Here is a 24,626-nt window from a genome sequence, read left to right as displayed (position 1 = left end):
TAAATAGTACCGTTTTCCCTATTGAGAGCAAATTATTGACTAATACACAAAATGGGACGGAAGGCAAGTGATTGAGTTCCGTGTTGAAATTGAAGATTTTTACTCCATTCTTTTTCCATTGATTTCTGAAGTTTTTTTTTCATATTTTGGTTCCGAAATTTTTATCACTTATTAGTTTTATTAAATACTATATGCTTAAAATATTATGGGATAATTTATATAACTACTATGAAGAAGAAACTAAAGTTTAAGTTTGTATTTGCAATTAAAATTACCTCAATTTTAAATAGTCTGAACTTCACAAATTTTATAGATTAGAAGAAAATAAAATACTGAATAGCATATTTTGACATGTAAAAATAGCTTCAGGAAAAACTATTTCAATTAAATGTAAGCAAACATACCCATTTTTTTCATTTTGAAAAAGGGGGTTAAAACTCTCCAATATACTACCAATCATTAAAACGACTTTTTAGAAAAATGTGACCGTACGAAATTCTGACGACAGGGCAAAAACTAAAGAAGACATATTTGTCTTTACGTTAAGACCATTTTTAGCCGTGTGTTATTTGGGGAGATTAAACTCGCGATCTAGACGACTTTTTACACTTCTGTCACCGCACTAAATGATAGTAATTTGAACATTGTTATCGTAAAAATTAAAATGTCGGTGTTGATAGTTTAATATAAATAGACAGGAAATATTAAACACCAATCAACAAGATTTGCAATGGCTCAGTAGCATTAGCAGATAGACCCTCGTCTACCTATTGCCATGGTATGAGCAGCCATGCATTTTGTTAATTCCAATTTCAAACAGCACATCTGCTCCTGTCATTTATCCTTTAAGTAAAGTATCATTTTAGGAGCATTTTCATATTTTTGACATATTTACTGTTTCCATGATAACCTTGACCATGCCATGTTACATATCTATAAAGTTTTATTAGGTTTGATCATTTACTCTTTACGAAAATGTAAGTTTGATGAATTTTCCCATAGCGTACATGTTAAATTTTCCCCGGGTGTTGGTGACGGCCATTTTGGAATTTTTAAATATTTTTTTGGGCATTTTGCATTGTCCATGGCAATGGCAGCCATCTTGAAAATGCAATCCTCGGATGGCACATATGATGGGTAACATAATTGTGGTATAGATCCATAACAATTGAGAGAGCCTCTAGTTCTACTCACGAAAGTTCATGTCTTTCGAAATACCCTGTGTGATTTTAAGACGTAGTTGGTTTTATTACAAGTTGGACGTCAGTGATGAACTTCCTTCCAGGAAGTATATGTATATAGTATATATGAGAGTGTATATACTTATCACATACTGTACTTGTGTTTATTGATTTATCTGTGGATCACAATGTTTTTCTATGTTATGGAATGTGCTGATATTCCTTTGCTGTTTGAAAGGTAATTTTATACAATTTCGTACTTTTTTTATAGATAGAGGAAGATGTGGCGTGAGTGCCAATGAGACAACTCTCCATCCAAATAACAACTTATAAAAGTAAACCATTATAGGTCAATGAACGGCCTTCAACACGGAACCTTGACTTACACCGAACAACAAGCTATGAAGGGCCCCAAAATTATTTGTGTAAAACCATTCAAACGGGAAAACCAAAGGTCTAATCTATATAAAAAACGAGAAACGAGAAACACGTATAAATTACACAAACAAACGACAACTACTGTACATCAGATTCCTGACCTAGGACATCCAAGCAAACATAGCAAGCAAGTCAATTAAAGTTTTTTTTTGCATGCTTTTATAGAAGAGCTGTACTATATAATGCAAAGAAGCGTTTAAGTCTTTCGCCAAAAAATATGTCCTATGTAAACTTCCAAACCATTTCCTTCAATTCATGATCATTAAATTGAACTGTAAAACATTTCTTGGTACCTTCTTAATTCCTTAACAATAACTGTTGTGAGCACAAGATTCACTGTACACTTTTAAAGTTCTGCTTCATCAAACTTTAAAATGTGAACTTAAGTTTTGAACCTTTTTTAATCGACACGATTGGGATTTTTGTATATGAGAACATGGTTTATCTATTAGTTAAAAATGCGGCTTTGAACTAGCTTTCAGTACCTGCGAGCATTCGTTGTTCAATAATGTGTGTCTTTGTGTTATTATTTTATGTGATAAATTGTTGTGTTGGTACACCACTGTAACAATGAAGGAGGAAATGAGGAGGGTTGGTTGGGTGGAAGTGGGGAGGGGTATGCGGAGCGCTAACAAACATGTCTATGCGGCATGGGCTTTGATCATTGTTGAAGCATCAATGTAAGGGGCATTTAATATCTTAACAAAACTATTCTTATTTTAGATACTATATATTGTTATCTGATATTGGACGAAAGATGTTGCCCTTTTATGTAATTATGTAATACAAGTTACGATCATTTGAAAACACAGTCCTATTAAACAGCCAAATGGATGCACAAGAGCTAAAATAGGAGTCATAGATCCTATTGACAACAATTATCTGCCCAATTTTATTGATTTTGTAACATTTGTTTCAAATATGACCAATTTCTTATCCAAAATCACCAGCACCGTATCAGGACCCACCAGCACAATGACAGAACCCACCAGCACAGTATCAGGACATGAATAAATTGAGAAAATGCTAAATTTTAATAAATTGCAATGTTTTTTCACAAAATAGTTTTGTCGTGTGGATTGTGGTATAGAAAGCGGACTCTATGAGCATTTTTGTTTTATTTTTTCAGTTCTAGATTTTCTGAAAATGAGCATTTTTGTGTTACGCTTACTGAAACAGTTTAGAGGGTCAACTTTTTAATGGTTTACATATGAACCCATAAAAAACAAAATTGAAAAATCTCAACTGTTTTCTTCCATTTTTTATGAGTGAAAACGTCAAAAATCATCATTTTCGTCTTTGTTTACATTTTTTCATTGATCACCAGCACCCGTCAGGACCGAGTCACCAGCACAGAACGTTCTCTCGCAGGACAACCATACCCACCGTGGTAATTGAAGTCACAATATGGACATTTTGATATTTGTGGGTGTTACTCGTTAGGAAATTAAACGCCAACATTCTAAAAGTAAGTTTACATGTGTCTGTTCTTTTATTATCGTTAGACTGTTGATTTTCTATAAAGTTTTGTTCTTCAAATGCAAATGGCGACATTTAGAGTGTGTATTTTAGGTCCGCTTTGATGTACCAAATTTCAAAATATTCCTATTAGAATCGAAAAAAATCTATCATGCCATGCTTTATAAAAAGTAAAATCACAAAAAAACTGAACTCAGAGGAAAGTCTAATCGGAAAGTCCATGATCACATGATAAAATCAAATGACAAAACACATCAAAAACGAATGGACAAGAATGCTCATTTTACCATTGGTAGGCATTACATTTGCCAACATTTAATACCTCGCTAACGCTTGGTATTATTAAATATATTGACAAATATTATGTCTTACCATGTTAAAATGAGCATAGAGCATGGCATGACATAATTATTTCTTTTATAGCACTTATATCAAATTAGAAATGTTAAAGTAAATGAGTAATATTCAGTTTTTGCATACGCTTCATTCGTGAATAGAAATTTTGGAGAATGTAAAAACCAATGAAAAGTAATACCTACCGTTCATATGAGATTTTAGAGAATGAAATTCCCAAAGTGGTCACATAAATGACTGAAGGAACCAAGTAATCTTTACCTCCAAAGAAGTTTTGGGTTTGGGTTCTAATTCGCAACATTTATGAAAGGGTTTTATGTGGGACATACATAAAAAAGAGAGACGAACGATACCAGAGGGAAGTCAAACTCCTGTTTTGTATTGCTATAAGTTACAATTTATGACAAAAATAAGCAAAGACCCATCAAAACAACATCTGATAAACAAATTTAATAATACTTTTAGATATTTGGATGATATTTTGGCTCTCAATAATGACGACTTCAGTATGTATATTAAAGAAATTTATCCTGTTGAACTTACTTTAAATAAAGCTAATACTAACAATGACCACTGCCCTTTCATCGATCTCTTGATATCTATATCACTAACGGAAAGCTGAATACTAAAATTTATGATAAAAGAGATGATTTTTCATTTCCTATCGTTAATTATTCATTTTTAGATGGTGACGTTCCCTTGTCACCATCTTACGGTGTTTATGTATCTCAACTTGTACGATTTGCTCGTGTATGTAACAATGTTTTAGATTTTAACGAGAGAAATTTATGTATTACTGAAAAAATATTACACCAGGGTTTTCGATATCACAAACTAGTCAAAACATTTACTAAATTTTATCATCGGTATAAGGACATCATTCGTAAATCTAGCGCAACATGCAGACTTCTTATACATTCAGGTATTTCACATCCAATTTTTTATGGAAATATTTTTTATAAAGCACAAAGGTGTCAGTATTCACCGCAAAAACTAACAAAACCTTTGAATAGACTTATTAAGAAGGGATATAGTTACGATACTGTTGTCAGGTCATTAAAGATTGAATATTTTGGCGTTAATATTGATCTCATTGGCACTCACACCACATCTTCCTATATCTATCCACTTATAGGGTCTTTGCATCGGAACTAAACACATTTATTCAAAAACCAGTTGTTGGCATGACACGGGTTATGTTCTTCTCATATATGTTATGATGGTATGATACTAAACCCCTAACGGGAAGGATTGTGCCTGATGTTCATATGAATAAAATCATAATCTTTCAGTCAGTTTAATTGAAGTCTGGAGCTGGCATGTCAGTTAACTGCTAGTAGTCTGTTGTTATTTATGTATTATTGTCATTTTGTTTATTTTCTTTGGTTACATCTTCTGACATCAGACTCGGACTTCTCTTGAACTGAATTTTAATGTGCGTATTGTTATGCGTTTACTTTTCTACATTGGCTAGAGGTATAGGGGAGGGTTGAGATCTCACAAACATGTTTAACCCCGCCGCATTTTTGCACCTGTCCCAAGTCAGGAGCCTCTGGCCTTTGTTAATCTTGTATTATTTTAATTTTAGTTTCTTGTGTACAATTTGGAAATTAGTATGGCGTTCATTATCCCTGAACTAGTATATATTTGTTTAGGGGCCAGTTGAAGGACGCCTCCGGGTGCGGGAATTTCTCGCTACATTGAAGACCTGTTGGTGATCTTCTGCTGTTGTTTTTTTCTATGGTCGGGTTGTTGTCTCTTTGGCACATTCCCCATTTCCATTCTCAATTTTATCATAGATAGAAAATAAATTGACAACGTCATGGCTAAAAATATAAAGACAAACAGACAAATAATAGTACAGAAGACACAACATAGAAAACTAAAGACTAAGCAACACGAACCCCGCCAAAAACTGGGGTGATCTCAGGTGCTCTGGAAGGGTAAGCAGATACTGCTCCACATGTGGCACCCGTCGTGTAATATTAAGCACAAGTAATGCGAACCAAGACCGCACAATAATGTGCAAATCGTAAAGACTTAAAACTCATAATTTCTATGATTTTTTTTTACCAGTAGCAAATACAAAAAATTATTGCGTGGAAAGTATTGTAAATGCTGTATGTATTTAGATTTTTTTTTTATTAATATGCCAAAAAAATTAACTTTAAAATTCGAAATATGTGCGGTTAATAATAAAAAAAATTCAGCTATTACTGACAAAAATAATTACGGTGAAAGGTTGATAAGACGCATATTAAGTCACCGACTTTTTCATACCAATGAATTTTTGATATTTTCACTCAAATCAATCGGTTAACACAGAGAATAAACTTTTTTCTTTTAATCTATTTTAGGAGTTGTACCATCATACTACAACGATGAAGTTGCCCTTGGGGTTTGCAAGGCAGAAGCTAAGTTTACCATGTTAAATTTATGGGTCAGTTTCTGCTGTTAGAAGAGCATCTTCTTCTTTTCCTTTTCATGAAAAAAATGTAAAGATATTTACAAAGAAATGGGTTCAATGTAAGTATTCTTAAAAAGTTTTGACATTAGCAAGTCAAGAAAGTTTGATATATAGTACAATAACTAAGAATAGAGGATTCTGGCAACTGCATATTTGAATTTTGCCATTTCACACTGAAAAAACAAATCTATATAATTTTCTATATGTGTCTTCGATATTATTTTTCACTGCCATATCGTACCTACATTTTCTATCAAAACTATATTGGACAAACATATGTATCACTTATCCTGATTTTAAAGTTATAATTTTAGATTATTTTTGATCATCTCAACTAGATTGATTTCTCCCTTCAGCTGGAACGGCGAAAATGAGAATATCTGTTTATTGCTATTTTACCTATGACGACGTTTTAATTTCACTGACAACGGGTGCGTGCGCCCTTAGTTTCTAGCGATACTTTTTCATATCACTCGACTCCGCTGGGAAAGGAAGTTATCAGTCAGCAAGAATCAAGGAAAATTTCGTAAAATAGCGATAATATACTTTATGTTAAAGAGAACACATGAAACTTCAACTTTTAAAATCGGCAAATGGTCAATTTTTAAAGTGCAAACACTATCACTACCTATCAACACTTGTCATGTAAACTATCCACAAATTGGGGAGGTATCAGGACACTAATAGTCAACTTCACATATAATATGACTAGAATTTCAAGAAATCTCTTAAGAAAAAGCTCGTTATAAAAAAAATAACATATTGATTGCTTTATATAAATATTAATATATCCTGCCTTTTAATAGCTCCACGGGTCCTCGGTGGCCAATTGGTCTAAGAAGTTCTATTACTATAATCACTAGCCAATCAACAATGATGTTGTGAGTTCGAACCCCGCCCGTTCGGACGCACTCGACTCCAATCTATTGACTAGATTGTCAGTTTTCTTATCGAAGGTCGGTGAATTTTCCGACCATTCTGGCTTCCTCCACCAATAAAAACTGGTCGCCACGAAATAGCCCGAAATGGCGCTTTAAAATGACGTTAAAGCACATACAATCAATCAATCAATCAACCATTAATTGCTCCATTACGATTTAAATGTTCATTTACCTAACATATAAATTAACAGTGTTAACTTTTATCTATTTTTTTTTTTAGATATCACTGTTTTGAAACCATTCACAGCTTCAACACGACTATGTACTATACATTATATGGTTGCGATTCGACAACTCCTTATGCAAACTATTGCTGCTGTGAAAGATATCTTGGAGTCTAACACAATGTGACATGAAATATACTACTAAAAAAGTTATGGATTGTTCTTATACTACAATCAGCAAATATACAAAACATTTAAATAAATATTATTTTGATATTCTGACTGCTGGTGAAGATTTATTTCCCCGAGGTTATCACCAGCCCAGGATTCAGCACTTCTGTGTTGACTTGGGTTATCATTGATATGTTCATAATTATAAATTAACTGTTAACAAAATTTCGAACTTTTGAAATAATAAGGCTTTTCTATCTGTATTTGGCAAAACCTTTTAGGAGTTTTTGGTCCTTAATTCTCCTCAACTTCGTACTTTATTGGCTTTTTAATATTTTGTTTATTCGAGCGTCACTTTTGGAATTTTTTGTAGACGAAACGCGCGTCCTCGTATCTATGATGAGTTTATTCACTTTGAGGATATACCGATATCCACAATAGTTTGATATGCTAGTAGCAGCGGTTAATATTGTTAATTGAAAATAGCCAAAAACTACGGACGCCAATTTAGGACCTGCCAAAAATATGATTTGAATTCGAAATCACGAATTTATATCGTTATCACGAATTCTATTATTCGTTTTTTACAGATTTAATTTCTGATAACGAATTGGTGGAAATCGTTATAACAGATTTTGTAATTCGTTATTACGAACTAAATTCGTTATTATTTTTTTTGGTATTTGGTATAACTAATCCGTGATAACGAATTTGTGAAGTTAGTTATCACATTTTTTTTGTAATTTGTGATTTCGAATTAAAATTCATTATCACAGATTTTTAGCTCACCTGGACGAGGGGTTAAATAAGCATTTTGCTTCTGTCGCTGTTCATTTACTTTTACGAAAATCTTTATCACTGAAACCTTTTAGCCAAAGTGAAACAATATAGTCCAGCAGCTAAGTCCAATATTTTGGGACAATTGATCACTTTGTGGTAAAAGCATGAAACTTTGCACAGTGTTAGTTATGATGTTTATAAATATTTTTGGATATGGAGCCATCAAAAAAAAATTCCACAATGGCCGCCAATTTCAAAATGGCCGCCAACAGTCATAAAGCAGAGTCTAAAAATATAGTATAATTTATCATTTGAAAATAAAAACACAAAACTTTGCATATTGCTAGTTATGATGATAATTAATCTTTTCTGAATATGGAACAATACAAATAATTCCATAATGGCCACCAATTTCAAAATGCTTTGTATACACTAACGAATCTAATAAACCTCATCATGAACAAATATTATCCTTCCAAGAATCATTCCAAACAGACTGCAGATTGAATAGCTGTGGATAGGTTTTGGCACTAGGAAGAACTTCCGATATATAAGTTCATGGATGGTGCCTTGTCCTAGGACCATTGAATCGAAAGTCATTTCACTGTGTCATGCCTTTACCGGTTGTGACACAGTCTCAGCTTTTTCTGGGAAAGGTAAGAAATCAGCTTGGGACACATGGTCCGTATATGAGGAGTTTTCAGAAGCATTTCTTCAGGTTATTGAGAATCCAAATGAAGTGGAAATTTTAAAAGTGTTAAAAGTAATAGAACGGTATGTTGTGCTTTTGTATGATCGGTCTAGTACAAATTATACGATGAATGAGTTAAGAAAATAGTTATTCACACAGAAGACAAGAACAATTGACAATATCCCACCAACACGTGATGAACTTCTTCAACATACAGCTTACCAAGGTAGTGTTATTTGGGGCAATTGTTTAGGTGCAAATCCAAGTATGCCAACACCAGATTTATTTGGTTGGCAAAAACTTGATGGTACTTGGGTACCATTCTTGTCTGTGCTTGCTGACGCTTCAATGTCATGCCAAGATCTCATCCACTGTAAGAAATGATGTCGAGGAGCATGTAAATGCTTGAAAGCAGCATTAAAATGCACAGCAATATGTAACTGCTAAACGGACTGTGAAAGAGAAACTGATTGAGTCACTGTGCTTTATTTCGATTTTCCTGCATTTTGATCATATTGTCATTATAATTTTTATCTATGTTTATGTTAAATAGCTACTTGGGAGTTTTTTTTTATTTCTTACCTCATTTCTAAAAAGTAAATTCTCTTTGTAGAATTAAATACTGCATATGTTGTTGTTTTTTTTTCATTTCAGGAAAATTGTAAAATTTTCTAAGGTTATTACCTGTAACTGTGGGGGGGAAAAAACTCGTCAAAGACGCCATTTTGAGTTGAATCGACCATTTTTATTTCATAGCTTATGTCACTTATTACATAAAATAATATGTTTGTATATACGTGCTTGTATTGAAAAAATGATCAAGTATTTTTTAATCATTTTTATACCATATTTAAAAAGAAACGTAAAATTTTGACATGTTAAACGGCGCCATTTTGAATATTGCTGCAATTTTGGAAATATAATCTTTGCACCTATGTATTGTTGAAACACTGTAGGCCTGTATTTATATCAAATGATCAGTTTCACGGATTTGGTAACTTTCTATCACACAATGATAATGTACACTTACGAATACTTTCAAACTTAGACACTTTGACGCGCCATTTTGAATTTGGACGCCATTTTGATGATTTCTTTATTATAAGGTTTACGAAAATAATAACTGACATATCTTAATTGTATTTCATTAAGTTTGTGACATCTTCTGAACTCATTAAAATTGGAAGTCTTCATCAAATGAATGATGTTATACTTATGTCGGCCATCTTGAATTTGGCGGCCATATTGGATTTTTTTTTTCGTGGCTCCATATCTGAATTTTGTCTATACCCCTTAATCTTTCACTATGCCAAGTTTCATACTTTTACCATAAAGTGATCAATTATTCTGATATCCGCTGGAAAATATTGAACACCAGCAATTTAACAATATGGTTTTTATTTGAAAAATAAGCAAAAAAGATTGAATCACTTACTTGGGAACGTTGTTTTTTTTTTCGTTTTAGTAATTGGGCAATAAATGGACACAACTCAAGAACGGTAAAAGTGACGACACCTTATTTCAAACTTGATCTGTGTTTTATGTTTATTAACATTGTGTAGTAACTGTTATTCAATAACATTTGGTGAAGGCGAACTAAATGTAGAGACCGAAAACGACCGATTTAGCGCTTATTCTTTTCCATTCATAAAGGGGCATTGCTCAAGAACGGTAAAAGAGACGCCATTCAATTTCAAATATGATCTTTTTTTGTAGAAATTGGCAATTTTACGGACGCCATCACGAGTTGGTTGACCTTTATGGAATAACCGTTTCACAAATATATCGGATATGTTCCTTACGTCGTAACTATAATCCCCTTCCCTTTCATGAATGTGACCTACTGAATTAGACTATTTACCGGATTTGTTATCACATAAGCAACACGACGGGTGCCACATGTGGAGCAGGATCTGCTTACCCTTCCGGAGCACCTGAGATCACCCCTAGTTTTTTGGTGGGGTTCGTGTTGTTTATTCTTTAGTTTTCTATGTTGTGTCATGTGTGCTGTTGTTTGTTTGTCTTTTTCATTTTTTGCCATGGCGTTGTCAGTTTGTTTTAGATTTATGAGTTTGACTGTCCCTTTGGTATCTTTTGTCCCTCTTTTAGCAGTGTGTAAAGGTAAGATTTATAACATTTGGGTGAGACAGGTTTAAACTAGTTCTGGGAACGTACACGACGGATGGACTGGACGGACAAGGACAAGGACAAGGACAAGACTAAATGCCCAAATCGCATAACGGCGGTGGCATACCAAATGTGTTTAATACTCATACTTCGAAACCAGTTCATTTTAATTCGTTATTTTATATGCCTCATTTATGGACATATTGTTTTCTAGTATATCGACCGTTCGTCCGTCCGTTCGTCTGTCCCGCTTCAGGTTAAAGTTTTTGGTTAAGGTAGTTTTTGATGAAGCCGAAGTCCAATCAACTTGCCACTTAGTACACATGTTTCCTATGTTATGATCTTTTTAATTTTAATGCCAAATTAGAGATTTCCCCCATTTTCACGGTCAATTGAACATAGAAAATGATAATGCGGATGGGGCATCCATGTAGTATAGACACAGAAGCACCAGAAGTAGTTTCAGCAACATGGTTAATAGAAGTGTAAAAATATAGACGTTTATAGACCTATCACGTTCAAGAATTTGTTGATATGCTTTAATGTTCATACATTTAGCAATGGTCTCTTAGATTTACGCAGAGCACATCTGACACCAGAACAACTTCCGTTTTGCGAGCACCCTTTATGAACTATCCATTTCATGATCGGATTTACAACAAAAAGTTGTCTTACAATTTAATATGTATTTTGGACCTCTCTGTAGTACTTCCAAAAATAAACATGCTACAATTGTCTTTTATACTCATGACATTGCTATTGTTGAAGATGATAACCATGAAATTTTAGCATTGACTTTTGTACCATTAACATGACATCAATCAAGGTCAGATGGATTTGTAAATGCCAGAGAGAGTTGTACATCTTGCAAACATTACAACGAGAACCATAACATAACATTGACCAATAAATCCGGAATACTAATTATTGAGTTCAAGTAATGCAGGTATGTGCACCTTACAATTATTCCATACACAAAATTTTATTGACCTCTTGGTAGTAGTATCAGTTAACGGGCCAAACCGCAGTAATTTAGCATTTGTCAATGAATCATGAAAATGAGGCGAAAGGACGGATGAAACAATCAATGCATAAGATATATACACCTTAAAATCGTTCAATACAACACATATTGTATTTGTTTGTAATTAATATGCCTATAAGGGCCCTTTGATTAGGAAATAAACATATTTGATTATGATTTGATTATACCTAACATTAATTGATCTGAGAAATATATCAAACATTAAAAAAATTAATCATTAATAAAAGATGACAATAAAATCAAAATCACACAAAATGCTTGTTTTAGGAATTTTTGGTCCTCTATGCTCTTCAACTTGGTACTTTATTTGGCCGGCCTTTTTATCAATTTTGATTCGAATGTCACTGATGAGTCTTTTGTAGACAAAACACCCGTCTGGCGTAAATATAAATTTTAATCCTGTTTTCTAAGATGAGTTTATTGTTAATACATATACCCAAATAATACTTTGTAAGCAATACGGGTCTCGCGCACAAATGGATTTAAGTAGGCGTGTATTGTCTTTCGCCGTACCGTGCCACCTTTTGATAGAACAAAATATAATTCTTGCATAACATCATCCAAAATGTTTTGTGGTTTATATATATTTCTGGTAATTCGACCACTTTCTAGAATCATGGATCCGCCGAAAAATTATGAAGAAAAGATCCATGGTTGTTGCTTCTTTCTGTTGTATAAATAAAGACAACAATAGTATACCGCTATTATTCCATTAAGCAAAAACAAATACGGGTAATAAACTAAAACAGAGGGTAACTCTATAAGATATAGAAACTGACATGGCTTGTCAATGTAACTGCTGTGCAATGTGGGGCAAAATATTCTTGTTAAAAGAATCTGCTTATCTATCACCGCTTTAGAGTCATCCTATGTATGTTCATTCTGTGGTGCTTTTTTTTAAATTTTTTTAATTAAAGTTAGTTTTCTGGCTATAGTCGAAATGCAAATGTGAAGAAATTTAATGAAATTAATCATATTTATTTGTTTGTGTAGCTAGTTTGAAAATAATTCAAAATTCTAAGCTGTATTCTTATCTGATTATCCCGAACTAATTTTTTTTGGAAAATAAATCAAACTAATTTATATCATTTGGTCAATGGCTAGCATGGCATATTCAAGATATGTTTGACCTCAATCTATTTGTACCACTAACAAAAAACTTCAACCAAACATTCGGAGTAAAAGAGTTTGACTGTGTGGTTATATTTGTTAGACACTTTTTTCTTTCAATACACAATACAATCTCGAATACAATTTTAACTTACTTTATAGTATACAATCTTGATCAATGTTACATGTAAATGTTACGTAACATGTTAATTTCTTTTTTTATTAACTGAAAGTACATTTTTACATGATTCATGAACTTTTCAATAGTGGTTGCATATGCTGCTTACATATTTCTATGGATTTATTTTTTATTTTTTTCTAATAAATTGTGCGCTTCCGTGTACTTCTTGTCTAGCCAATATAATCAAAGCGATATTGCATCATTCTTGTATAGCCAATGGAACCAAAGCGCTATTGCATCATTTTCCCTCATGCTCAAATAAATCTGTGCATTTATTACGTAATGCAAGAAATTCTTTAAAGGATATATTAGCAAAAGTGTAGAAAATTGATAGCATTTGCTTAGTTTGTATCAGCAACTTTTGGGACAGTTTTAATTGTAAGTATAGATGTTTTTGTCGCAATAAATGCCATTTTATGGAAAAATTTTAATGCAAATAATACTTTACTTATAATAAAGTAGATGTGAAATGATTGCCAATGATACAACTCTCCACAAGAGACCAAATTTCACAGAAATTAAAAACTATAGGTCACCGTACAGCCTTCAACAATGAGCAAATCCCATTCCGGGATAGTTGGCTATAAAAGACCTCGAAATGACAATGTAAAACAATTGAAATGACAAAACTAACGGCCTAATTTATGTACAAAAAATAAACGAAAAACAAATATGTAACACATAAACAAACGACAACCACTTAATTACAGACTCCTAACTTGGGACAGGCACATACATTTAGAATGTGGCTGGGTTAAACATGTTAGCGGGATCCCAATCCTCCCCCTAACCTGGGAAAGTGATGTAACAGTACAACATAAGTACGAACTATAAAAATCAGTTGAAAAAGACTTAACTCATCAGATGGATACAAATACAAATACTACACAGAGTGGACATGGCGTGGCATGATAACGACAGATGAATAACTAGATTGTTCCAGTTTACATCTGCTTACAGTAAACGATGTATTCTAGGGTAAATGATACAAGTATTTGGTGCTTGACATGATCTGTCCACTGTAGGAGTTTGACTATTCATTCGATCCTACACATGCACGGTCTCGTTTATCGAGGGGGGGAACTCCACCATTTTAGGAGTCAGCGTAACATCTTCCGAACGTTTCTTGTATAAGAAGGGCATTGGAAATGTTGTTATTAAAAACAATACACTGTGTTTTATTTTAAGCTTTTATTTGTAAAACAACTATAGAAGAAATAATGTATAATAATAGTATATTTCAATACAGCATGTACACTAAGAGTTCTCAATGTCACTGGCTTTAACCCCAGAATTAAGCTTGTGAGGCCAATGTAATCATTAAGTAGTATATTGTTGGACAGGATCCTCTTCCTTTAGTTTTTATCACTTTCTCAATTTTCCACCAGGAATCGTCTTTTGAGATCGGCAGACCATTGGTCATCTATGCCATCAACTTTATGATTTCCATTCTATTCTGTGGTCTTCTTAATTGTCGTTGTAAACTGTATGGTTCATGACTTTGTAGCAATGTTTGTATTTCCTCTTTTTTTGTACAAAGGTATGAAGTTTGTCTGGTCCCGAAAAGCTAGTAGGATTTGACAGGATTTGACAGATAATAGTATTCTCCCATGCAGACATGTTGTCAACACAAGTGTAACTATGGATTTAATGAAGTCGGTGTAATACAGTAGATTAAATACAATAATGTTCTGCTGTATATCGTGGTCAGAATCACTATCCTCCTCATCATTGTCGCCAGCCTCATTTTCGCTATTAAAAGCAATTATTATCGAATAATTCATTAAATTGATGACGATTTTTCAGGAGAATAACTTATTTTGTAATTACATTGCTGAAAGGCGTCGTCCTTATTCATTCCTTCGTTCACATACTTGTCATATTTCTTATCCCAAGTGTTTTTTTTCTGTTGTATCAACAGCTGTACTTTATAAGGTTTTGTATCCTTCACTTTCGTCTATATTATCTCCTCTAACTTCACTATTATTATCTGAGCCACTATCATATTCAATCCATTGAATTTTCATTTCATTTGCAGAATTGTCATCATCAAGGTCTTCGTCGCCTCTCTTTCTTTTTAAAGGTTCGTTTTCTGGACATCATTGTTTGATATGTCTTTGTAAAACGTGCATGCTGTCTAGCACTACTCCGCAGTCGTTACAATAGGGCATATTTAAGGGCCCCGCGCTTATATTTTTATACATGGTTCGAACGTGGGGCTGCGGAGGCCGACCTCTCCACTCTGTTAAAAAAATCATAAAATCGTGTAGTAGATATTCATATTTACTAGGCATATGTATATACATAAATGGAAATTTTGAGAAGATGTATCATTTTACAGATGCTTATGTAAGAGAACAGATGGATGGAAAAATATGTCCCGTGTGTAAAATAGGATTTTCAAGAAAAGATAATATGTTGCGACATCATAGAAATAAACATGGAATTAGTAAACCATATCTACAGAGTAATGATATATATCCCGCTCCGATTCCGCCGCCTCCTCCCCCACCTCCGCAATAGGAAGATAGCCTGCCACCGCCTCCTCCTCTGTCGCAACCTGATTAAAATATAGAAATCTGATTTCGTTATACTACATATCTCATATATAGTATAACGAAATCAGAGATCGATATTTTAATTAGATCGCTGTCGCAGGTTTATAGGGGGCGGGTAGAGTAATAACTATTCCCAATCACGGCTACATTCTTTATATTCCTGTACTACATGTAAACCACGAAGCTGCAGTCCAGTTATAATCATTGATTGGTGATCGTGAATTATTGTTTCTTTTGTTTAATACCATTGACTTTCTTTTTATAATCGTGTCACATTTTGTCACGGGATAGCCTGTATATAGCTGGTATGAATTTTGCTCATTATGGACGACTGGTAATAGCTAGTTACATTATATGTGGATATTTTTGGGTGGTTTTGTGTTGTGTTTATGACCCACCTAGGGGCATTATGTTTAGTCGGTCTGTGCGTCCGTTCGATTGTTCGTCCATCCGTCTGTCCCGTTTGAGGTCGAAGATTTTAGTCAAGGTTGTTTTTGACTAAGTGGAAGTCCAATCAACTTGAAAATTAGTATATAAAAATAAAATTGAGAATGGAAATGGGGAATGTGTCAAAGAGACAACAACCCGCCCAAATAAAAAACAACAGCAGAGGGTCACCAACAGGTCTTCAATGTAGCGAGAAATTCCCGCACCCGGAGGCGTTCTTCAGCTGGCCCCTAAACAAATATATACTAGTCCAGTGATAATGAACGCCATACTAATTTCCAAATTGTACACAAGAAACTAAAATTAAAATAATACAAGACTAACAAAGGCCAGAGGCTCCTGACTTGGGACAGGCGCAAAAATGCGGCGGGGTTAAACATGTTTGTGAGATCTCAACCCTCCCCCTATACCTCTAACCAATGTAGTAAAGTAAACGCATAACAATACGCACATTAAAATTCAGTTCAAGAGAAATCCGAGTCTGATGTCAGAAGATGTAACCAAAGAAAATAAACAAAATGACAATAATACATAAATAACAACAGACTACTAGCAGTTAACTGACATGCCAGCTCCAGACTTCAACTAAACTGACTGAAAGATTATGATTTCATCATATGAACATCAGGATATACATGTTCCCTATGATATGATCTTTTTTATTTTATGACAAAAAAGCGTTTCGACCCAAATTTCACAGTCCACTGAACATATAAAATGATATCGCGAGTGGGGTATCCGTGTACTATGGACATATTCTTGTTTATTACTCCGCATCTGTAATTTACTTAAAATTCAGTAATTAAACAAGTTGTTTAATTCAATTCAAAATACTCTTACATTGTGCACTTGAGTCTATGTCAACATATATATCAACATAATATACAGAACCCCTCCACTTTTATGAGAAAAATTTGCAATGGATTGATTATTTAGGGAATAACTGAAGCATGACTATCTTTAATAGGCAGTCAGTGGTTCCCCACTTTGAAAATTCCTGGATCCGCAACTGATATTTATTGAATTATTATTTGTTGTTGTTATTTTGGAGTGTGTGGGTTGGTTTTTTTTTTCTTCATTTTCAAAAATATTTACTTGTCTTAGTGTTGGTTATGTGTTGGTCTCTCTTGAATAGATTGCATTGCATGTATTATGTTTTTAATGATATTGTTTCTGTGTTATATGACCTCTTTGGACCCTATTTTGGCGAATAAAATATTCTTCTCTATTCAATTCATTGTAATGTGTAAAGTTCAGTTCTCAGTCTTATTTCAAAAAAAATAACTTCAATATGGCGATTCAATTTTTTTGAAAAAAAAAACAAATTTTGTATCGTGTGTGATTCGCACGGCTCATGATAGGGTTTCGTTGAATCGACACAAGTTCTGAATTTGTTGTACTGAACCAAATTTTCAGATTTAGTAATTTTTATAAATCCAAATATGTAATATGATAAAAGTTTGAGTTATCTCCCGTGAATTGATAGCTTTTTATATGGATAACACCCCTTCTTAACTTGCCTTGGAATTCAGTATTTTTGTAATGTTTTTCTTTCCTTGGAAACATTGATAATAACTTTGATAGTTATAATTCTATTGCGCCAAATTCGCATTTCGACAATAAAGTCTTCAGTGATGCTTAATGTACAAGTATTAAAGAGCTGGATCAACCAAACAGTTAGTACATTCATACTAAAATAATTAATAAGATATTCAATATTCAATCTTAGTCAAAGATAAATTGTCAGTATATTTTGATGCAAAGTGTAGCCTGCATCGCTTGGACTTCTCTATTTGGCGAACAGCCACGACAATAACGTAAGTGATCACTGTTTATATCGTATTCTTCCAGCTAAGGGAGCAACCATTTAACTTCAACGATGGTTATAGTTTTTTAATTTAAGTCCGAAAATTTTTGATCTTTTTTACTTTTTCAAATAATTTTTTCAATATTCAATACTATAAGGTATGGGGAAAGTCTGGATTCAGAATATTTTTTGTTTTATCATCTGCCTTACCAGAATATTTTAGATCATAACAAAACCATAACCTCTCCACCACTTTTGAGGTTAAATGTTCGTTCCCTTAACAAAACGACTTGAGGGATACGTTCATGAGCATTGTATCTCATGGCATTCAATATAGGCAACTAGGAGTCTCTCAATACCTTCGTTCATGAAAAGTGCAGTGCAATCTGACGGCCTAAGAGAAGAACCGCTCCAGTCATGCTTCAGTGATTCCCTGTATTATGCTTCAGTGATTCTCTACATTATCAACCAATTTCTTTCAGACAAAAGGGGGCCCGGGCCCCTTGGACCCCCCCCCCCCCCCCACCCACCCACCCACAACCATCACCTAATTCCGCCTCTGGCAATACATGCATAAGTTTTGTATTGTCCTGCAATAGAATGATTTTGCCGATTCCTTAATTTGCTGACTAAAGGAGAGAAAAAAATTACCGGGCATATTTTGCAATTCTTTATGATAAATTGATGGATTCAGTGACGGGATGTGCGTAGAGGACATACACACCCTTTTTAATTGGATTTTTTTTTTGGCCTAAAATCAGATCGTTTAAAAAATTTCGCCACTTTCGCTCGCCAGTATTTCCGCCATTTTGGACAATTATGTCCCCTTTCTCAGACCCTAGATCCGCACCGAGTCTCTTTCTGAATTATCTTATGCGTGTGTGAATTTGTCAACGGTATTAATAATTACAAGTTGAATGTCAGTAACAGTATCAGTTTCATTCTAAGTAGGGTTTGGCATGTATATATATATATAATTTCTACTTTCACGGATTGTGTTTTTGTTTGTTGAAGGTTAAACACTGCAAAATGTCTTCACAATTATGGCAAGTACTGATTTTCCTTTGCTGTCTGAAAGGTAAGCTTCTATTTTTATCTTTTTCGTTGTGTTTTACACTCTAAAACAACAACACAAAAAATCGATGCATTCTCGGGGAAAGAAAGGAAAGACCTTTTGACTGATTTTCAAAACTGCCTTTTGTTAAAATATTCGAAATAACTCTTGTGGCTATATAGCCTTTTTCGCTGATGTGACTTAAAGCAACCATCAATCAATCAATCAATCAATTTTCATTCTTCTTCCTGAATGACGATCTAAGCAAAATATATCTTCCAAGCAAATGTGGGGGATGGTGTCTAATGGAAGTTTAACATATTTAACGGGTCCTTATATACTCTTTATGGTAAGAATAAATTGACCACATAACTTTTACCACTAAGGTGGTTTTGTTTAAATGACAACTGGAAAATTAGGATTCTTTGCGGTACAACGAGATGATGAAAATACAGTTTGGCAGATTTATCATTAAATTTGTGAACTTTGAAATATGTGATCGTTTTTTATGCCCTCGCCGTAGGGGAAGGGGCATTAAGTTTTACCCTTGTCCGTCTGTACGTCCCAAAGTTGGTTTCATGCATTCTCTAACTTCAGTTTGCCTTAACCAAATGTTAGGAAACAATGCTTATTACCACAAATTACAGATCGAGTTTGAATTTTTGTCGCGTCACTATAACCGTTCTAGAGTTATGGCCCTTTATAAACATAAAAATTGCGGATTTTTTTGTTTCCGTTCTGTAACTTTAGTTTGAATATCAACCAAATGTTATGAAACTTCACACAATGCTTATTACCACAAAACAAAGATCAAGTTTGAATTTTGGTGGTGTCACTTGTACTGTTCTAAAGTTATGCAAGTTTACAAATGGAAAAATAGCTGAATTTTTCGTTTCTGTTCTCTAACTAAAGTTTGCCTCAACCAAATGTTATGAAACTTATACAGAATACTTATTACCACAAAACTCCGATCAAGTAAAAATGGGTAAGGGTCACTATTTGGGTAAAGATTGCATGAAATGCAATAAAAACCTGTTGGACTGACTTGATATCAAAATCTTCCAAGTTTATCACGAACTTTGAGATACACAAAATATAGCGCATTGATCAAACATTCTATACTTTCTATCCATGAACATTCAAGAAATTTGTCAATGAAATATATGCTTAGATATTCAAATCACCATAATATGTTTTACTTGTCAAGAAAATTACATATTTGCTCAAGGTGCAGGAATCTAATATCTGTTCTAAAAATATCAATGATGTAATTGTCAAAAGTAATTTTTAAAATTGGTGTTATATTCCTTTGTCCTTAATTGTAGTTAAATCGACTACAACCAATGCTTTATACAATGCAATGTTCATTGAAAAAATTAAAACAATATTTACCATTCTGTGCTTATAAGCACTTTGATTAATGTTATTCAGTTTTGTCCCTTTATAACTTTATATGATATGCAAGCGGGGGCATCATCTGTGTCCCATGGACACATTCCTCATTTTTTTTTTTTTAAAAAGGCTATTTTAGTCATCGAAGGTCACGTAAATTACCCAATTTTGATAAAGTTTTTGACAGAAATATTCAACCTCTGACCTCCCGAATTAAGTTTCTACCGATATAACAAGCGTTGCGCTATATCTTTTAAAAGAATGACGTTAATTTTGGTGGTGATATTGCTGAATTTACTTGTTTGCTATTTTCTATTTGAAGGGTACAGTGATATTTATACGTTAACAAATTAACTTATATCAGATCTGGTTTGGAAAGGTTGTTAACTATGCATTTACAATGTATCCGTTACATTGGGGTCGATTTTTTTAAAAAGAAAATCGGAAAAGCGTACGATTCTGTACGTATAAACGTTTTCCGAAATGTTTATTTACAAAAAGGATATCTTAAAGACCCAGAATACGTCGATGCCAGTATAAACGTCTTGTGTATGTGTTCAAGGCTTTGCACGATGAGGCACAGGTCTACCTACAAGAACTCGTTCATATGTATAAACCATTGCAAGCTCTAATTAGATCTGAAAATGCCATGATCTTAACAACGCCACGTGTAAGAACTAAAACATATAGGGAAAGAAGAAGATTCGACAAAGCGGCAGCCGTTCTGTGGGATGATCTACGAAATGTTCATTCTGTGAACGTCTTTAAGAAAAACATGAAAACTCATTTATTCAGTCATGCTTTTAATAGTTCTTAAAATATTTCTATATCATTGTAATTTTTGAAGTTTTAGCTTACTTTTATTGGTACGGTTTTGATATCTCCTTGATTTTACCATGCCCAATTTATATAAATTGTATTGTTTATCAGTAAATTTAATAGTATAGTTTAATATGCAATATTTTTTTTAAGTTTTAGGATTTTATAACATGGACTCTCATACATTTTATTGTTTTATATACTTATATATGTGAATGGATATATGTTGTACATCGCTTTGGGTAATTAAATATAAGTTATTGCGCTTTTATAAATACTGTATACTAATAATAATTATAGTGCAGTTGGTTATGAATACCTCATCATCTAACAGAGAACAGACACTAGTTCACCCACAAAAGTAGTTAAACAAGACTTAGCAAACAAATAAGCGGTAAGGGGACCGACTAATTGACTCCAATATATTTTGATATTAACACAAAAATGTGGCCGTTTAAAACTGGAAATTGAATAAGAAATGCATTTTCTATGATTATTATTTCAGGAGTTGTACTATCATACAGCAAAGATCAAACAGCACTTGCAATTTGCACAGCAGAAACTAACGGTTCCATGACATTCTATGGGCGAGTTCTTGCTGTTAGAAGAAAATGTACGAAACCAGGGAAAAAGTGTAAGGACATTTGCAAAGAACAGGGTTCGTAAGTATTCTGAAGGCGTATTGGTTTCACATTGCCATGTCAAGAAATTTTAATGTAAAAGTCCTGCATTTACGAATTGAGGTATTTGACAACTACTGGTTTAAATTTCATCATTTTTCATTTCTTAACCACTACTCTGAAAACTTACTTTCTTTTGTCCCCGACCTTTTTTCATCGCCATATCGTACCTATATTTTCGATCAACACTATATAAAACAATTCTACAAGACTTAGCCCGGTTTTTGAATTAATGATACATGTATGAAATTGTGTCACTCTGCTTTATTTTATTCTCTACGTTAAAGAGAACTCTTTGAACTTGAACTTTATAAATTGGTGAATGGTTATAGGTTGTTCGTCTTCTTGAGAGTGGCAACACTATTTACAATTTAAGACATAAACATGTAAAATAACCCAAAAATTGGGAAATTGTCAGGACACAAATAGCCAACTTCATTTTGTTAATTTAACATATAAAATGAGGCGAATTTCAAGATATCTGTTAGAAATAAAAAAAAAAACTCTTAATGAAATAAAACATAATGGTTGCTTTTATACAATTATATATCCTGTCTTTAGATTGATGCATTACATCATCAACAGTTTTTGGTGGGGTTCGTGTTGCTCAGTCTTTCTATATTGTGTTTTGTGCACTATTGTTTGTATGTTGGTCTGTTTCTTTTTAAGCCATGGCGTTAATTGTCAGGTTTTTTTTCAACTTATGAGTTTAAATGTCCTTTTAGTATGTTTCGCCTCTCTTTAACAAGCTAATGTTCATACACTAACCATAGTAGCTAACAGTGTTTAAGGAGCATGAGCTACGAGATATAAAAATTATAAAATATGAACTTTTTTTTAATCATTTATGAAAGTGAAAAAGTGAGTGCAGTTAAGTTCAATTTTGCCAAAAAAAAGCTAAGAAACATCGCTGATGAATTATACATTTACAATCTATTTATATTTATGTTTATGTTTATATCGGGTTATGTGATTGTCGACATTCTTCGGAGGTCATCTTAAAAGTTAATTATATGGCGTCTAGACTAAAATTGTACACGAAATGCTGATATAAATATCATAGAGTCTGTGCATTGTTAATTGTTTATATCAAACTTATTGTAATATACCTCAGGCATAGATTACCTTAGCTGTATTTGACAAAACTTTTAGGAATTTTGGTCCTCAAAGCTCTTCAACTTCGTACTTTATTTGGCCTTTTCATTTTTGGGGATTCGAGCGTCACTGATGAGTTTTTTGTAGACGAAACGCGCGTCTAGCGTTTAAATAAAATTTAGTCCTGGTATCTATGATGAGTTTATTTGGATATACGTTCTAGTATGTTTTAAATCAAATATGATAATTTGGAGTCAAATTGATGAACATGCTTTTGACAGTTAATGCACCTTAAACTATTTTTTAATTTTAGATACCATTGTTTTGACGCTGTTCACATTTACAACAGGTCCAATTTGAAATACCTTGCAGCACATCGGTATCTGTTACGTGGTTGCGATGTGACATATTGTGGACCAAACTATTGCTGCTGTGGAAAATAGATACAGGATCTAACACACCGAAACAGGAACCTGTGGGAGTATTAACTATTGAAAATAGTTATGAATCAGTTTTACTTTTATTGCAATAAAAGGTATCAAACATTTTAATGATTTTTTATGGATCCTCGGTAAGGTATTTTGAACAATAATTCAATGTGCGAGATAAAACTGGAAATTTTTATAATTTCTACAAACATAAAACTAGCTAGCTACGATGCCAATAACTTTTAATATCTGTTGATTCAAGCGGAATAATGCATGTCGTTTCATTTATTTCTTTCGGAACTATCTGAAAGTCGGTTTTTTCAATAACGAACTGTGATAAAATTTATTTCTTAAAGAATCAAAATTACAGGGAAAAAATTCCTCCCAAATCTAACTATGCAATGGTTTACATTTAACTCAAAAAATTTCTTCAATTGCGGTGTTTGGCATTTGATTGAAACATAATTGATATGAAATGAGCAACACAACGGGTGCCACATGTGGAGCAGGATCCAGAGTACCTGAGATCACTACCGACTTTAAATGGTTAACTCTACATTACTATAGTAAACAAACATATTGATGCCAAGTTGGCAACATAGATTATTTAATATCAATAGACAGGAACGTTTAAAACTCATATCATAGCACTGATAAATAGATAAGAAATATTGTCATTAAATTCCATTCGTCGATCATATTTGATTAAATTTAGACATCCTTCAGAAAACTAAACCTATATTCATTGTATGAATACAATTATGAGAAGTGTATACGTTTTCGTTACTTACGAAAAAAAATCTTCGAAGAAACAATATTCGGTCTACAACAGTATAGACCGATGTAAAGTCGATCTGTGAATCTACTAAGTCTTAAGGCCAAATAAAAAAGATGTGTGTTTCCTATTACGGTACTCTAAAAAATAGTCTACCCTAGTAGTTTTTTGTCAGTTTTCAATAAACACTGTTAAAGTCAGAATGTTCCTCCTATAAACTCAACGTAAAAAAAAAAGAAGTAAAATAAAAAACAAATCCCTACCTATCTACTCTAATTTTTGGAAAATGACGCTTCAGCGGCATTGTTCCGATACCATTGATCAGAACAACAGGAAGTCGATTATTGCCTCCGCTTGCCGCACTCGGTTTCATATTTACTATTTTACAAACTAACTGGTATCTGCTTGTATTCCGCTTCACTCGAACAAAGTGTTGTAGTTG

The 24,626-nt window shown here is 33.3% G+C and overlaps 2 long non-coding RNA genes across 2 annotated transcripts; both read left to right on the top strand.

The window, feature by feature from the left end:
• Positions 1 to 1,288: 1,288 nt before the first annotated feature.
• On the top strand, positions 1,289 to 7,300 carry LOC139502037 (uncharacterized). Its single transcript, XR_011658717.1, has 3 exons — positions 1,289 to 1,419; positions 5,810 to 5,978; positions 7,081 to 7,300. It is a non-coding gene; the product is annotated as an uncharacterized lncRNA (long non-coding RNA).
• Positions 7,301 to 13,391: 6,091 nt separating this feature from the next.
• LOC139502036 (uncharacterized) lies at positions 13,392 to 23,527 on the top strand. The gene is made up of 4 exons (XR_011658716.1): positions 13,392 to 13,507; positions 18,956 to 19,019; positions 21,712 to 21,868; positions 23,295 to 23,527. It is a non-coding gene; the product is annotated as an uncharacterized lncRNA (long non-coding RNA).
• The last annotated feature ends 1,099 nt before the right edge of the window (positions 23,528 to 24,626 follow it).

Source organism: Mytilus edulis, chromosome 13 (assembly GCF_963676685.1).
Source record: "Mytilus edulis chromosome 13, xbMytEdul2.2, whole genome shotgun sequence".
NCBI classification, from domain to species: Eukaryota; Metazoa; Mollusca; class Bivalvia; order Mytilida; family Mytilidae; genus Mytilus; species Mytilus edulis.
This window is presented reverse-complemented; position numbering and strand designations above follow the sequence as displayed.